This window comes from Mus caroli, unplaced genomic scaffold (genome assembly GCF_978045245.1).
Source record: "Mus caroli unplaced genomic scaffold, Mus_caroli_1 scaffold_2, whole genome shotgun sequence".
NCBI classification, from domain to species: Eukaryota; Metazoa; Chordata; class Mammalia; order Rodentia; family Muridae; genus Mus; species Mus caroli.
This window is the reverse complement of record NW_028227257.1, coordinates 3,712,622-3,730,025: the sequence shown is the minus strand read 5'-3', so window position 1 is coordinate 3,730,025 and position 17,404 is coordinate 3,712,622. Positions and strand designations below refer to the sequence as shown.

The following is a 17,404-nucleotide window of genomic DNA, read 5'->3' as shown; positions in this document are numbered from 1 at the left end:
AGACAATGGAGCTATTTGTGCCTCTCTGAGTTCAAGTGAAATGAACTTGTTCTGAAGCACAATGCTGGGATCAAAAGCTATGCACTTGGGCATTGAAAACAGAGGGTGGGACCAAGACATTGCAGTGATGGCCAAGCGCCAGTTAGGAAGGGTTCCCATGGACTCCAGGGTGAACTGGGTAGAAATGCCCTGTGGGAGCTGAGGGAGAGACTGAGGGGGAGGGAGGCCGATGCAGCTTCCATATCTTAGTAGAGGGCAAGATTAGAGGTCTGAATGAAGAAGGAACACAGGTGTGTTGTGTTCTCATGGGAAGGTAGGGATGGGTTAAAGTGAGTATCCTAGTGGCCTGGTTGTGGTGACTTGATTGGTTCCGTGTTGAATGTGGAGGGCTTGTGATGCCAAAGTGGAGGATTTCAAATTCCCAGGGGTACTAGGAATTGTAAGGAGACCACTGAGGCCCTGTGGGACATCAATGGTCACAGGAACACTAAAGGTTATAGTTAATGCGGGCAGGCAAACTGAGGTGGAGTGTGGGCTTGTCAGCAGGAGCGTGGAAGCTCTTGGGCCTAGCCCCCAAGGACAGTCTGTGAAGAAGACTGAAGATCCAAAAAGAATCTAGATGCAGGGACCTAGATGTAGAGAAAGAGGGTCTGGTACTATGAGTCTGGTACCTGCTGGATACCCCTGGTGTGGTAGCCAAAGCTGGCTCCTCCTCACTTGGGCTTTGGGAGTCAGGGTAGGCTATAATACCTTCTGTGGCTCCTTTCCTAGCCTCACAGAAACACCCTTTGTGAAGACACCCTTTGCCATCAAGTGCCATGCCATCAGCCTGGAGCCTGATCCAGGGGTCACCCACATATCCTCCAAATCTACCTGTCCCAGCCAAACCACGGGGCCCCTGGTCTACGGCACAGGGACATAAGGCTAGAGCTAGTGCTCCAGAGAATCAGTGAGCGGTGCAGAATGGAGAGGGATGTTTGGTGCAGGACTCAAGGAATGCCTGTTTGTGACAGTTACACTGGCAATATGGAGGCAGAGAGATAGAGAGAGACAGACAGACATACACACAGATAAGGAGACAGAAAGAGTGAGACAGAGAGAAAAAGCTAAAGACAGACACAGAAACAGTGAAGAGAGAAAGACAAATTGAGAATCATACAGATTGAGAGACTGAAGCAGAGACCAGGCTGAGATGCAGCTGGCTGTCCTCTGTGCACCAGGCAGATCAGGGGCCAGAGTGATGGAGAGAAGGCACAGGCACTGGCTGCAGGTCTAGGAGCCTGGGACTCTGGAAGTTTCTCTCTATTATCCACTTTCCCCTTAAGCTAGTCTGACTGGACTCCGGCTCCTCACCCTGTGTCTTCTTAAACAATGGCTTGTTATTTTTGCACAGAAGCACAACCTTACCTTCAAATGACCAACCTTTCAGTGGCTTCCTGTGACCAGCCTGAAAACTCCCACCTGAGGCACAGTGCCTGAGATGTTCCAGTAGTGCTGATGTGATGGGGTGCTGGGATGTGGATTATCAAGGCAGTTGGTCAGCTTTGAGTAGCCCATCTCCTTATAGATATAGAAATGTCTGCTCATAGATCAACCCAGAGTGAGGCCAGCTCAATGGGACCAGAAGCCATCCCCCAACTCCACAGCTGCCCCCACCATGACCCTGGATCTAATAATGACTCATCCAAACCCTCGGGCCTTCTGTATCCTTAGGCCAGCTGAGTGCCCTAGGCTGGCTTCCTCTGAGTCAGGATGGGGCTTAAAGGTGTCATTAGCTGGGCAAGGACTCTGCAAAGGACAGAGGCAACATCTCAGTGTCATCAATGACTGTGGAATTAGATTATCCAGAATCCTTAATGGGACATGGCTCTTAGCAAACATTCAATAGACGTGCAATTTCCCCCAGGAATTTTCTGCGGAAGACCTGGCTCTGGGTTGGAGCTCGCTCTTGAGGTTCCTTCATCTCTCTACTGCCCCCTCATCCTTTTTCCCTTCTCTCCCCCCCTCCTCCCCCGCCCAGTTCATATCCCCGAGGCTTTACTCTGCTGAACTCTTTGTTTCAGCCCTGGACAGGTGTACCTGTTATCTAGGCAGACACTGAGAAGGAAGGAGCCCAGTGTCCCTCTTGAGGCAGAAGCAGGGTTCAGATCTCCCACCTGCACTTGAGGAAGGACCTGGACCATGCTGAAGGCACAGAACCCAGTGTTGGGGGTTTGGCTAGTTTGCTTTTGGCCCAGGCTGGCTCTTTGTGGGTATGAGCACCATTCCCACTCATAGCAACTTTTCTTCCAAGTAGGGATCTCCACCTTAGGGACTCTCCTGCCCTTAGGGGATATGGGCGGAATGCCAAGAACGTTGGCTATAACTGAAGTAGAAGGGGGGGCTCCTGAGAGAATCCAGTGGGTAGAGGTGAGGCACACTGTTGGTGTCCCATGATGTAAAGCCCTACCTCATAGAAGCCACTGTCATGAATGCCACCAAGGTTGAGGATGGACATTTGCGCCCTGGGCCCTTTGAGGCTGACTTTCTGTTCGCATGCCTGAGCCAGTGACCCCGGACCTGGGGTGTGTGTTGGGTGTCAGGTGAGCCTCGGATAGTGGCCTCCCCACAAGCCGGGCTCCAGACACAGTGAGGGCATCAGGACTGCAGACAGGGGTGTGGAAGAGTCATAGAATCCCTGAGAAACCCCTTCTCTGTCATCCTCCGAACCCTCCCAGGTCTGAGAGCAGCTGCTAGAAAAGTGGGTTTGTGCATGAGGCTTAGGGCTTCAGGTCTGCAGAGTTTGCCTCACTCTAGTGGGCTGCCAGCCCAGGCTGTATTCCTGAAGATATGGAGCAGAGTGGAGGCTGGGATGGACCAGGCCCTTGGTCCCCTGAGCTGCTCTTCTGGCCCTGGGCTGCCCTCCTCACCCCAGCCCTGCCTCTCTCACGCATGTCTATATTTAAGAATGTTTACAGATAATAATGGGCTTCAGCCCCTAAAGGCAGACGGAAGCCTTCCTTGCAATTGCTAGGCTGGAGGGTTTTCAGTGAGTCTGAATGAGCGAGTGAACGAGCCCGGGGCTCCTTGCCAGTCTCTGCCTCCCAGGGCACTGGGGAACATCCAGGAGCTGCAGGGAAGCCGAGCTGCTGGGGAAAATGGAGCCTTCCATCCAGAGCCACCCCTTGACCTTGGCCATGAGGCAAGTTTAATTCCCCCAGGGTGGGTGTCTATTTAGGGAAGACCTTTGACAGGCAAAAGCTGAGCAAATCCTTGCTGCGGATGTTCTGAGGAACGACCTTCTTTCTGGAATCAAAGAACTATGTCTGATTGGAGGGAGTCTGTGGCTGGGAAAGGTGCTGACCCTCCCCCACAGGCAGGTCCTATTTGCAGGTTCCCGTGGGTCAGACCAGGACTGACCCTGAGCTGTGTCCTAGAGCCCAGAAGAAGCTGGTATTTCAGCTTGTGTTCTCGTGGAATGCCATTGTAACCCGTTACTTCCAGGCTAGACATCTGCATGCCTGCTCTTCCTGAATGCAGGATAATTTCCAGGAAACAATAGGTTGCTTCCTCAGGTCTGCCTGTGTCCTGTTCTCAAGCTGTGCTTTCTAAAAATTCAGCGTACAGCAGAGCCTCCCTCCCAAGTGGCAGTTTTGGCATCCATGTATGGCTGAAGACAAACCTTCCCCTGTCAGGGGCCTCTGTCATTGTCCCCTGGGGCCTCTGTCCCAGCTTCCTGACTTGGGGCCATATGCAGGTTACTGTTTGTTTTTTCTTGTGAAAGCATTCAGTGGTTTGGAAGTAAGGTTGGGTGTCTCAAGTTAGAGGCAGAAAAGGAGAGGGGGAAACTGAGTCAGGACGGTATGTGATTTTAAGTTAATGGTTGCCTGAGGTGCCTGCCGTCTTCCAGGATGCAAGGATGTTTCGACCCAGTGAGAACTGTACATTCTGGGTCCTCAGCGCTTCTGAAGAAGGGAGAGTTGTGCATGCTGACAGACTCACCCCCCACCAGCTTTCTCCTTAGGGGGCCCAGAAAAGAAGGTCATCTCACACACTGGTGTGCTGCATGGCTGTGTGTTCTGCTGTGTGGATGCAGTACAGAAGGGTGAAATGCATGCTAGTTTTAAAAACACAAACTCAAGGACTAATACATCACAGATATGCACACACACCCACACATGCACACCCATACTCACATACACCACACTCACATATGTGCACATACACACACAGACACACATACATGCACACATACATATGCATGCACATACAGGTGTGCACACAAGGCATGTATACCACACACATGTGCATGTATTCATGCATGCACATATGCATGTATACCCACACACGAATGCATGCACACACACACCATATACACACATACACAGATACACACATCACACCACACACACATACATGCACACACACACACACACACACACAGAGGCACTCAGGGTCCAGGGAAGCCACTTAGAAGGTAACATTCATTTGTTACCTAGGTGTGACTCATTTGTCACCTAGGTGTGACTCTTGCAGAGGTAAACATTCCCAGATGATCTGCAAATTCACCACTATTCAGCTTCACAACATTACAGGTGAAGTAAAACAGGCTGAAAAGGAAGCCTCTTGGAAACTCACTGTTTCTTTATTCACACCATGGTCTGTTCCTGAGCCACACCAGTAAGTGAGTAGCTCAAGTTGTTTGCCATTCTGTGGGCTGCCAATGTGTATACATATTTTTCTTGCTGAAATTTGTTCATATTAATTCCTTGATTACTAAGGTGTAGAGTCCCCAGTCAGTGTTACAGCCCTCAGCCTGGTGTCTGAACGCTGTTGTTACATAATGCAGTCACCTTGCTTGTGGGAAAATAGTTTAAATATGTATGCTCAGAATATCATTATTAGGAGCAGCCTGCCTTTCTTGAAGTCACACACTGTGATCGTGTAAAGTTGTCAGTCAGAAGTACCCAGTCTTATGGAGGTGGCTGAAGCCAGTTGTTCTTGGGTCCCAAGGTTGCTGCTTTTGAGCCCTGGAGCTCTTGGTGCTGAGCCTGTGGTACTATTTTTAGCTCCCTTCCTTCATGCATCTTGACATCATTTGACATGTCACAGCTGAGTCTCTTCTGTGCACGGCAGTTACCGGGCTCGGTAATCTGTGTTTTCTGGGACGGAAATAGTCCTCACCTAAGCACATTTATTTATTGTGTATTATATTTATGATGTCAATTATTTTTAAAAGCTACAAAATAGGGATGGGGAGATAGGTTAGTTGTGTGAGCATGAGAATTTGGGTTTGATCCCCAGAACACACATACAAAAGCTGGATGTGGTACTGTACCCTTGTTATCCCAGCACTGCAGAAGTGGAGGCAGGTGGATCCCTGGGACTTCCTTGCCAGCCAGCACAGCCTAATTGGTGAGTTCAGACCAATAAAAGATAGTTCAGGAGAAAGATAAAAAAATGACACCCAAGGTTGACCTCAAGCCTCTACACTGAAGCACACACATGTACACATATAAGCATGTTCATGAGCACACACACACACACACACATGCACACACGTACACACACGTGCATGCACACACAGACATGTACGTACCACATAGACACAAAGTAAAACCTATCCTTTTGATCTTAGTTCTGTTAGGTGACCTGGTAATGATCAAAAGGGTAAGGACTGCTAATCTTGCCACAGGACCCCGGGGCAAAGTCATGGTCCTGAGCTTGGAGTACCCGCATCATGCAAGGCTCATCTGTGGGCGTTTTTGAGTCTTCAGACCTGGGGCCATCAAGATGATTTGGTTCTCCAGACGTCCTGGATGATAGTGCTGGGCACATGCCCTGTGCCTCAGATCTAGGTCATCCTGGATGACCTCAGAGATTTAGGGAGTAGAGACCCTACTTCAGCAATAGATGGAAGGACAGGGGACATTGCTTTGCTGTGTCCTGTTCGTATGGTTGAGGGTGAACTGGACTGGAAAAGAACCAAGCATGTAAGTCAGGCACGCTAGCTGGGGCTGAGTACAGGGCGGTGGCAGGAAGAAGGCCTTGCACTGAGATGTGACCCTGGTATTTCGGGAGAATGAAGTCAGGCACGTGCCCCTGAAGTACTCGGCTGTCTGGCCCATACAGGGACAAATGAATGTGTTGCTGGTGAGCACACACAGCGTGGGGTCTGGGGTTGCCATTTGGTGGAGCTGTGGATGTCACGTTGCTTGAGAGGCTTCTCTGTCTATCCAGACATCTGATAAGCATTCAAAAGGCAAGACAGGCTTTAGAGACTTGGGAGAGCATCTCTTGCCAGTGTGTGAGGCCCTGGGCTGCATCTTCATCACAGACAGAAACAAAAGGGAAATGGGATGGCAGAGTGTAAGTTAATGCAACAGGCTTGTCTCAGCCGAGCTGCTCTGCGAGCATCTGTGTGGGTATGGACATGAGCACACGTTTATATTCTCTCTCTCTCTCTCTCTCTCTCTCTCTCTCTCTCTGTGTGTGTGTGTGTGTGTGTGTGTGTGTGTCTGTGTGTGTCTGTTTCTCTCTGTGTGTGGCTGTGTGTGGCTGTCTCTGTGTGTGTGTCTGTGTGTGTGTCTGTTTCTCTCTGTGTGTCTGTGTGTGGCTGTCTCTCTCTCCTTCTCCTCTCTCCCTCCCTCTCCCTCCCCTCCTTTTCTCTCACTCTTCCTCTCCCCCCTCCCTCTCCCACTCTTTCCCTCTCCTCCTCTCTCTCCCTCCCCTCCCCTCCTTCCACTTGTCTCCATCTTCTGTCCTCTCTGTTTCCATACCCCCTGTTCCTCCTCACTCTCACTCCCACTCCCAGTCTCTACCCTCTATGCTTCCCCCTCCTGCCCCCTCCTGGCCACCTGATAGCAATCTGGTCCAGAAGGATTTTGTCTATGGATGTTCTCAGATCCACTCAGGGGGAAGTTGGGTCGAGTACAAGTTGCTTCTCCAGGGTCTTCCATTCTGCTGCCTGGCTTTAAAAAGTTCTGGGGGAGAACTTGTGCCATTGATTTGTATGTGGCTTGAGGCCGCTGTGGAGGCAGGACACATAGTACACCCAGCAGAAAACACTCGCTTCCTGCCTGGTGCCTGGGAAGCGACCCCCCACTCACTCAGTGTTTCACACCCAAGTCTACACAGGCTCAGAAGACGCAGCAAGAGGCTGAAGCCTGGAAGTCAGCAGGTCTACATGGGGTCACTCACTGCAGGATTCTTTTTTTTTCCTGATTTCATATTCAAAACTTTCATACATTGTTTTGATGATTGTGTCAGTAGCATGGGTCTCAGCAGGAGCACCACAGGCTTCCATCACAGGATCCGAGCCTCTGATACTGACCATAGACTTGACGCACTTGTCACCAGGGAAGAAGATAGGAAATCAATATAATTTTGTTGTTGTCTGAAGCTCTCATTTTATTGTCTTTCTATCTACAATAGTTCTATTGGTTCTTTGAGAATTTGTACAATGTGTTTGGGTTATAGTCACCCCTCCTCCAGTTTCTCTCATACCCATGCCACTCCTCCCTCTGTTTCTCTAAACCTATCAGGTCCAATTTGTGGTGCCCATGTACTCTTGGGTGTGTGACCATCCGCTGGAGAACCTTATCAGTCTGACCCATGTGCTCCTGAGCCAGATAGCAAGCACCCTAGTCAGCAGTGTGTGAGAGGCTGAGCCTGTAGGAGGTCACTGTCTGTGAACTCCAAGGACTCAGGTTTGCAAAGCTCATGGTCCCAATCCTGCCTGGGGCTCAGATGAGCAGGAAGCAGGCCTTTCAGTTACCAGCTACCTGTCAGTGTGCATGGAAGCCAGTGGTGGAAGGGATTGTGGGCAGAACAAGCAAGTTTGCTGTTGTCCCAGTGTGTGCTGTGGGGGCTTAGACAGGAATGCCAACCATTGTCTTGCATGCTATCAGGAAGCATTGTGGGAAATGAATAGGAAAATAGGCTAGGGGAAGGAGACTTATTATTGTGGTGAGAGGCAGACCACAGAGTATTAAATACAGGGGCAAGGTGGGGGTGGCAACATGGAGGTGGCATCTAAGCAAGAACCCGATGGAGTTAGGAAATGAGCGTGGCAGATTTCTGTTTGGACAAAAGCCTTGTAAGCAGCGATGCTCCAATATAAAGCCCCCTCCCCCACCACTGGGACACCCCGGGCATCTGAAGCTGCATGGAGAGACAGCAGACAACATGGAGATCAGTTGGCTTTTGGTCTGAATATGATGGGAGCCTCCGGAGGTTTGAGATTCAGAGTAGCATCCAGCCACTGATTTAAGAGAGTCCTTGGACCCCCATGGTGGGGACAGACCAGTGAGAAAGAGAGGTGACCAGGCTGGAGGCCACACCAAGATCCAGGCAGGTGAGGAGATGGCCACAGTGAGTGCATGTCTAGAAGATGGTGGTGACAAGACTGGCTGAAGGAATGAATGGAGAAGGGAGAAGATGCGGCTGTCTTGGAGCACTTAGCTCTGTTCTCAGCAATAGAAGAATGGAGCAGGGGGAAAAGAGGCTATGGTAGAGCAATCGGGGGAGATGGAAGTACAGTTGTCACTATGACAACTTTGAGACGCCCGTTAGACATCCCTGTGGAGGGAACAGATTGACAGTGAGACCTGTGGTCTAATGTCGGGGAGTGGTCAGGGTTGAAGGACCCTTGGAGGAGGCCCCAGTGGTATGTATGCTGAGCCTCACTCCTTCCCAGACTCACTTGTTTGTCTGCTGCCTGCATCCAATTTGCTGAGCACTTTCTTTTAATCGAAGTCTTAGAAAAAAAATTCTTTCTAAAAGGAAATCTCTTGTCAGAAACAGAAAGCTAATAGCACTGTCTTTGATGAAAGGCAGCCATAAAATGAGACAGTGACTATAAAGCCATATGGAGGGGGCTGGGGAGACGCTCAGTGGGTAAAGTGCTTGTGGCATATGCTTGAGGGACTGAGTTTGTGGTCTCTGCACCCACATAAGAAGCCAGGCATGGCCTGTCACCTAGACCATCACCTAGGCCTGTAATCCCACCACTGGGGGAGGGGGAAAATGAGGACCCTCCGGAAGTGGCCAGCTCATGTGTGAATTCCAGGATCACCAAGGGATCCTCTTAAACAGCAAGATGGAGTCACTAAGAAGAAATACAAAGACTGGACTCTTCATTCAGAGTACCTATACACACACACACACACACACACACACACACACACACGTGTACACTCATGTAGCAAACACATACATACATGCATGTTGAGTGCATGTGCATGTGTATATATGCATGTACACACACATACACACATACACACCAAACCAATATACAAAAAAAAAAAAAACCTACATGTAGTTAACACTAGACATGATCTCCCTCCAAGGGTGTCAGGCCAGAGGACTCTCCGAACTTTGTAAATACAACAGCAACAGGTGTCAGGATGCCACAGGCAAACGAGTGCCAGATTATGGTCTGAGAAGGTTAGAAGGAACTGAAGAGATACTGATGCCTGTTATGTCGCTTAGGTCCATGGATACCCTGAGTCACTTCATGATCTTCTCTGTGCCTGACCCTTGAGGAGGCGCTAACTGGAGCAGCTGATCACTGGGGAGTATAGAACCAGGAAGCTTGGAGGCTGTCTTGACTCTCTGCTAAATATTCCATTCCTTTTCATCTTGAAAACAAAATGCTCTCTGGAAGCAGCTTAAGTGAGGGTGGGCTTATCTGGACTCACAGTGTGAAAGGATGCTGACCATCAAGGAGAGCTCATGGTGGTAGGAGAGTGAGGCTGGCATTCCCTGTATCCCACCAGACCAGAGAGCAGGGCTCTCCAGCCAGGCTCTCAGGGCCAACATCCAGCCGCCTTGTTTTCTCCCAGGTTGTCTGTATCTTCTGGAAGCTCCAACATGACAGTATCAGATGGGGAGGGAGTGTTTAAGCACAGGAGCATATAAGGGGCATTTCACATTCCAACCATATCTACTGGCAAGCTGGTTTCTCCTCATCAGATTTTGAAGATGGTAATCTGAGAACGGGAAAGTGGGGTGTATCTCAGGAAGCAGCACAGGCCCCACTGGAATGGTTAGTGACCCCGCAGGCTTTCGTTCTCTGGGAGCATTATCAGTGGAGTTTGGTCTTCTGAAGTTAAGCAGTCTGCTCCTTGAATGAGACTTCCGCATCCATTTTTTTCCGTTCGTTCATTCATTATGTGTGTGTATCTCCGTGCTAGTGTGTGCGGTGCTCTCACAGAAGAGAATAGAATGTTGGATCCCCTGGGGCTGTAGTTACATGTGGTTTATGAACCATCCATATGGTCTCTGAGAACCAGATGAGTTGTGCTGGGTAATTTTATGCCAATTTGACACAAGCTAAAGCCATCTGAGAAAGAGGGACATCAATTAGGGGATGCCCCTGTGAGATCAGACTGGAGGTAAGCCTATAAGGGTGTTTTCTTAATTAGTGATTGATGGGGAGGGCCCAGCCCATTGTAGGTAGTGCCATCCCTGGGCTGGTGGTCCTGCGTTCTATGAGAAAGCACCATAAGCTAGCCACAGAGAGCAAGCCAGTGAGCAGCACCCCTCCACGGCCTCTGCAACAGCTCCTGCCTTCTGGTTCCTGTCCTGTTGGAGCTCCTGTTCTGACTTTGTTCCATGGTGAACAGTGATATGGAAATGTAAGCCTAACAAACCCTTCCCTACTCAACTTGCTTTGGCCATGGTGTCTCGCCACAGCAATAGTAACTGTAAATAAGACCCACGCGCTCTTCACTGCTGAGCCATCTCTCCAGCCCTGCGTGGGGTTTCTTTGCATGTGAGTTTTGCCACTAGGTGTTTATATCAGTCTCTCTCTGGTTGCTGGTTCTCAGTGCCTGCTGTGCAATGGCAGATCTGACCTCTTTCGGGGATGCAGCTGTTTTCCTAGTTGCTTTGACTATGGCATCTCTGGGCCACTGGCAGCCATGTTGTTCTTTGTGCGGTGCTCTGAGAAGGATTAGGGTGATAGCTCGCCATTTTATATTGGAGGTAGGAGTTACCGTTCACCACATGGCTGCTGAGAAGTGTATAGCAAAAGAGGTTTGATTTCCTGAGACGCCCCCATGGACCTTTGTGGGGTTTGCCTTGGGGTCAATCCTGTGGAGACCTCCAAGCTCCTGGAACTTTGTTTGTGCTGAGGCCTCCAAAAAGTGGAATCTATTGATCAGTTTTCTGCTGGGGACTCTAAAAAGTGGGATGTATTGATCAGTTTTCCAGTCCAGGCATCTTGGGGGTGTTTAGAGAGTGTCAGAAGGAAGGAGGCGAGAGTGAGCAGATCTGCCATAAACACCAGCCATGATAGGCTCTGGGCTACTGAGCCTGGCTGGTCCTCACAGTCTAGCATCCAACCACATGCTTACACGGTCCCCTGGCCAAAAACAGCCTTTCCCTCCTTCCCTAGCCCTTCACATCTAGCCCCTGCTGTATGGAACCTTGAATCTCCCTCTTCACCACACCAGGGCCTCAGGCTTCTCGTCACAGTAAAATACACGGACCCTGGAAGACCATGCAGCTTCCTGCAGGGTTCCTCCTCATGTTCCAGCCTCTCTGACTGGGTTTCTGCTCAGCTGCTGTTAGACTTTGTCTTTCATCCCCTTTTCCCATCATCCTGTGCACAAACCCCAGACTCAACCAACCACAGGCTATGAAATCTAGTCTCAACCCTCATTCCTGGGGAGCACAGGCCACACAGCCTGGTGGTTTAAAGTTGTGCCTGGGAGCTGGGCCATCTGGGTTTGAAACCTGGCTCCACTGTGTGTTGGTTCCCCAACTCGACTTCATGCTTTCCTAGTCTGCAAAGCTGCAATGAAAAGGGCTACCTCCCTCACAGCTTTTCCTGAGGCTTAGTGAATGTGTGGGTGTTGAGCTCTGCTGGGTGTGTGGTGGGTGTGGCACAGACATTTGTTGTTGTTGCACTTAGGGCACACTGGCCACTCCTCAGTTTGAAAGACTCTCCTGCCTCAGGGCCGTTGCTCCTGTTTTCCTTCTAAGAACATCTGACACTTGTTGCTTGGCCAGCCTGTTGTTCTTTGATACCTCCTAAGAGCAGCCTTCCACAGTCACCCTAAAGAGCCATCTCAACACCCGTGTCTTCCTTCATAGCAGTGCCTGCTGGTGTGTTGCTTCTTTTGGTGAGAACCTTCCTGACAGAAAGACAGCCACCTTGCCAATCACTGCCTACACCATGTTGCCTGGAGCAGAGGGCCCTCAGGACAATTGGGTGGCTAAAGGAGGAAGGTCTGAGGTGTGGGGAGTGGTCTTGCACCCTGCTTTCCCTGTCCTTACATGAATTTGTAAGGTGCCAACTTCTAAGGCACACCTATTTCTTATGTGCTATGTCATGTGGCAGACACCCTACAGGGTGTCCAGTTCTTTGTGTCCAGAATCACACTTCCTTATTGACTAGAAGCAGAATAAGGGTGAAGAGAGAGGGCAGGGTATGGGCTGGGCTGGTTGCCTAGGTGTGGCCTCAGCCTAACCATTTACTGATCAGGTAACCCTGACAACCGTATTTATCCATCAGCAGCTTTCTATCCTTACCTAAACAAGCAGAGTAAACGATAGTACATTATTCCAGGGCTGTTGGGAAGATTAAATGAGTCTGTTACATTCATAGTCCTGGAACCAGCCAGAACTGGAATAGCACTCACTTGGTGTGTAGTAAGTACTGTCTGAATGTGAGCTGGTGTGAGATTGTCAGTGGTGGTGATGGTAATAGTGGTGATTGCGTTGGTGATGGCGGTAATAGTAATATAATGTGCATAACGGTGGTAGTGCATTTGATAGTGCTGCTGGTGGTGATTGTGTTGACAGTGGTGTTGTCATGGTGATGGTGGTAATGATGGGGATGATGGTGGCCATGTTGACAGTGACCACAGTGAAGGAAAGGAAAGGATGGTGATGGTGAAATGATGGTAGCGTTGATGGTGATGATACCGGTGTTACTGTTGGCAGTGGTTATAGTGAGGATGACAATGGAAGCCATAGTGATGGTGACGATTATGATGGTGATGACCGTGATGATGGTGGCAGTGTTATGATGTACTACCGGTGGTGGTGGTGAGCATTGTTATCACGGGTATGGTGATGCAGATCGTTCCAATGTTTGAGGTGGTGATGATGAGGGAGATGTGGTTCTTTGTAATAGAGTTCAAACTATAGAGCAGGCAGGACTGAGTGAGAAAATTGTGGAGAGTTAAATAGAAAGCTAGGACACAGGCCAGCATCACTGGGGACTGGACAATCTTCCTTAGCAGTGTCAAGTGGATGTAGCAGACTCACAATCCTGGAATCCATGCAAGCTGACGGCGTGACTGCTCTGCTGAGTGTGGCCTCGAGCCTCTGGGGAGTCGAGGAAGACTCTGGAGCTCCCTCGGTGGCGCGGGACCCACTTCGGGATTTCCAATCTGTTACTCATAGATCCTTTCATAGATATGGAAAGAAATACTGCCAGTCCATTCCTCTTAGGGGTACAGGATGTATACTCGTCCCAATCAAACACTTTGTTGCTACTAGCAACACCTTCCAGGTCTTGCTTGTGGGGAGCATGCATTGTAGTTGTGACCCACCCTGAGGTTTGAACCTGCCAAGCCCCTGGGTCAAAAGACCATTGCCCCTTATACCTTTCTCTAGCCCTCCAAGCATCCACATAGAGAAGAACACTTTACTTATGGCTGACACTACCTTTGACCCAGGACAGGGCACAGAGTCTTGCCAGAATGTAGTAATTACATTGACTTGTGTCCATTGTGTGTGTGTGTGTGTGTGTGTAACATTTTTGGAAATTGATTCCGATATTTCTAGTAGAGTCAAATGTAAAGTTTCTTTCATAGATAAGTTCGTTTCTGTATCTAAAATAAGTTCATTAGAATATAAATCATACAGTTTGTGCATCTGAGTGTATTCCCAGAGCAAAACCTACAAAGGCAGGGCAAAGGAGGGTTCTTGACACCTTTGTAGAGTGCTCTAGCTCGCACCCGAGCCAGGCGGTGGCATTGGAAGGGATCATTTGGGGCCATGTAAGGTGTTTCACCTCATCCCCGGGTAGGGTTAGTTTCTTCATCACAACCCCGTGCAGCGTGATAAAAGTCAGATCAGCCTAGGTGCTGTGTCCTGAGAGTGTATGGCTGATTACTCCTTTCCTGGTGTTGCGGGAAGCTCTATGTCCAACTTTAAGCCAAACCTCTACTCCTTGCTCAGAACTCTGACCTGTGCCTTGGCACACACAGGCCACTGAATCATGTGTCTTCCCTGTCGTTTCTTGACTCTTCTGTTTCACCCATCACGTCATCACGTCACATCATCACGTCACGTCATCACGTGTTCATAAAAATGGTACGCGACCTTTCAGTCTTTCTTCCTTTCCAATGTGGTGTGCGTTGAATCATTGAAGACTAGATAAATAACAATGAAACTACCAAACCGTGAGATCTTTTCTCCTGGTCAGGACAGAGAGGCAAAGAGCATCGTGGGACGCCAGCTCGGTTCCCCAGCTCAGGCTGGGTGATGTCACACTTGTTCCCAGCGTTAATTTCTATTCTTTGCCAGTGTTCAGATCTCAGGCCTCTATTTAAGACACAACACAGAACTCTCCGAAGCTCATATTTGCATCCTGTGTGGGCCGAGGTGCTTGGCTTCATTCTTGCTATATATACCCCAGCATCTCCTGGTATTTTTAAATGCGCCTCTTCAGAGCCAGCTTCTCTGTCATGTACACTCATCACAGCACCAGTGAGCTGCCATGCTCTTTGCAGAGTCCTTGGGGGTGGGGGGGGTCAGATGACACATAACCCGTGTGTGTTCACAAGTGGGCACCATGCTCCCTGCAGGTTACAGGGCCACCTTGAAGGGAGGACAGGATGCCAGAAGACTGCATCACCTGCTGCTGCATCCAGAGATCCGAGAGCCACCAAGCCTCCATTTATGCCTTATCCTTGCCCTGTCAAGTCCTGCTTCCCAGTGTCCTGCTGGAGTACAGCCATTTCCATTTATTTCCTCTCCCCTGCCCACTGTGCTGAGGACTGCCCCCTGGAAAGCTGCAGAGACATCTCTGTTTCCTCCTCTGTTAGGCCCTCCTGTTTGAGTCTCTGTGTGCATGCATGTGTTCAAGTGTGCACACATGTATACATGGATGCAGCTGTGTGTGCAGGTATGTGCATGTGCATGCAGAAGCTAGAGGTCAACCACCTCAGGTGTCATTCCTCAGGTGTTGCCTACATTGTTTTTGAGATAGGGGCAACCTAGTGATTGCTGTGTAAGCCAGGGATCCTTCTATCTCCACCTCCTCAGAAATGAAACTGTGAGCTCGACACCACACCTGGATTTTCTTTTTAATGAACCTTCTAGGAAGTGAACTCAAATTTGCATGCTTTCAAGGTCAACACCTTACAATGGAACTATCTCCCTACCCCAGTGTGATCTTTTCTATCTGGAGCCTCACTGTGCCTGCTGCTCATCTGCCTCATGCCCGTGTTCCCATGTCACTTAAAATTCCTCCATATTTTAACTGGGATTTGTAAAAAGAAATAAACCAACAAACAATATCTCTCAAATAACAAGAGACCTCTCTTGTGACCACACCAATTCCGCTTCCCTGCTCCTGCAGCCTGGTGGTGGAGTGATCTCTAGCCTAGTAACCGTGAAGATCTGTTCCAACCAGGTAACCAGAGTTACCACCCAGGTAGCTGCCCTGCACAGCTCTCTGCTCAGTGTCCCTGCTCTGCACTTGCCACACCAGGAACTCACTCCCCACTGTCAGTGGTTCCACGGAGTCTGTGTACCCTCCCCTTACCTACTGTGTGTCAGTTCTGCACAGCCCAGCTCTGTGCCTTAGACCTGAGCCCTAGATCTCAGCATGTCTCATCCATGGCTGTGGTCCTCTCATGTGGGCAAAGCCTTAGTTGGCACTGTGGAGAGTCTGCTCACAGACAAGGGACAGAGTAGTTTGTATCTTTCTTTCCCTGTCTCCCTTCTTTGACCACCTATATACCCACTAAGCATTTTAAGGTCTGTGGCTTGGGTTCCAGGTTCTCTGAGAAAAGGAGCCACTTTGAACTGATCCACCAGACCCTGCCTTGTGTCCCAGGGCAACTGATGCTCAGGCTCAGAGTGAATACTGAGCTTCTTCTGGGTCCTGTGATACCATTAAGGCTCTTCTGAGATACCCATCTGTCAGGTTCAGTGAGGCACATTTCCCTAAGGGGCTAGGATGGCATTCCATGACACAGGGAAGGCAGGAGCTGGGGGATTCTAGAAAGTTGACAAGGGAAAGTCAGGGTCAGCTCAGCATTAGATGCTACCAAGCAGGGACATTTGCTCAGTGAGGAAAGTGGCTGAGGTTAGATGGTCATGGTCACACACAGGGAGGGCATGGAGTCATGTGCGAGCTCCACAGCTCCTCTGACCTGGGGGGGGGGTCCTGTCTCCTCCCACGGAAGCTACCTCAGGCTGTCAACAGGCTGATTGGCATCTTCTCCCTTTGTTGTTATTTTCCTCCTCTAGATCTTGATAGGTTTGTGTGTTAGGTTTGTGTGTTAGGGATTCTGACCTCAGTCTGAGAGGAGAGCAATTTGTTTGGCTTGATGCTAAGTTCACAGTGATTCTTGTCAGACAGACATTGTCACCTTTATGGGGATAAATTTATCTGGTCTTTTCTTCTTTTGTGATGTCTGGGTTTTGTGTCACAGTTCGAAGGGATTTCCACACTTTAAGAGCATTTTCAAAAGTCTTCTTTTAGTCTCGTTAGGCTGTCTTCTTTTTTTTAAAACAAATATCTAAAGCTTTGCTCAATCTGGAATTTATTTTGATATGAAATGAAAGGAGTGCAGTCAAACTTTTTTTTTTTTTTTGGTGTTGGAGATCAAACTTGGGGCTTGTACCAGGAAGCTCTGATCTCAGCCCCTAGTTACTGAATACAGGCTGGTCTTGAACTTGAGACACCCTGCTTCGGTCTCTCTAAAGCTGGAGCGACAGCTGCTCATCACCATGTTTGACTTAGGCAGCTTTCAGTGTAGACTCTCAGCCATTGTTTTGAGTCCATTTATTGATACTGACTAGTCTCCCAATCCTGTCACCTCTTTCAAAGATACTCACAATCCCCATAGGATGCTGGGCAGGTCTTATCTACGCATGGAGATCTGTTTGCTCTTGGAACTTTTGTGTTCTAATCATTGCACCCTATCTATATGTTTTAGTAACTGAAAGTCAGTTCTTCCCCTTCACTGGCCTACTGACTCTTGAATGTAAGTGATACCTTATTTACTATATTTCTTTCAGCTCTTTGATAATGTAATGGGATTTTTGGTCATATGGGAATCACTGAATTTTAAGGAAAGGTGGGTGCTTCCCCTTCCAGAGCCTTCTGTCTCTCTTTCTGTGGCGCACAAGGGTTTTGTCAAAGCAGTGCTGTACTTGGGGTGGTTAATAA

At 49.2% G+C, this 17,404-nt stretch overlaps 1 protein-coding gene across 4 annotated transcripts in view; it reads left to right on the top strand.

Moving 5' to 3' along the window:
- The window catches only part of Phactr3 (phosphatase and actin regulator 3), a 219,832-nt gene that overhangs the window by 73,054 nt on the left and 129,374 nt on the right, over positions 1-17,404 (top strand). The window contains exon 1 of one of the 4 annotated variants that reach the window (XM_021152564.3): positions 3,087-3,181. The exons of the other annotated variants lie outside the window; for them this stretch is intronic. The gene's annotated coding sequence lies outside the window, so the exon portion shown is untranslated. Of the gene's footprint in view, positions 1-3,086; positions 3,182-17,404 lie in introns of those variants that run through there. 4 annotated transcript variants of the gene reach the window in all.